The sequence below is a fragment of the Aphanomyces invadans genome, assembly GCF_000520115.1.
Source record: "Aphanomyces invadans strain NJM9701 unplaced genomic scaffold supercont1.4, whole genome shotgun sequence".
In the NCBI taxonomy this organism is placed as follows: Eukaryota; Oomycota; class Saprolegniomycetes; order Saprolegniales; family Verrucalvaceae; genus Aphanomyces; species Aphanomyces invadans.
The window spans coordinates 1,807,280-1,807,670 of NW_008580149.1; positions in this window are offsets into that span (position 1 = coordinate 1,807,280).

A 391-nucleotide genomic window follows, 5' to 3' on the forward strand; every position below is an offset into this window, starting at 1 on the left:
AAAGCGTCGTTGTTACTCGTGACGGTGAAATTTGGGCAGTTCGTGAGGGGGTTGGACGAGATAGTTCTAGTTTGTAGGAAGATCTGGCTCACTCTATTTTCTCTACAGGCGAAAGCATGATAAAATTCGATTTAACATCTGACGCACAAATTGCAACATAAGATGAGCGGGTCGCCGAGCTTTTTACCACATTCGATATACTAGTAGTATTGTCAAAAAGGCAGTGGCCATGAGTATCGGAGACGTGCTGGAAAACAACCACACGCGAGTTTGGGGCAGTTGACACGACAAGACTGCACACGCATGGGGGTTTGCGTGCTGCCATTCCAAATTCCACATGAGGTACTACACAGGCAAAGCCAGCAAGGCGGCTGCTCACATAGAGAACGAC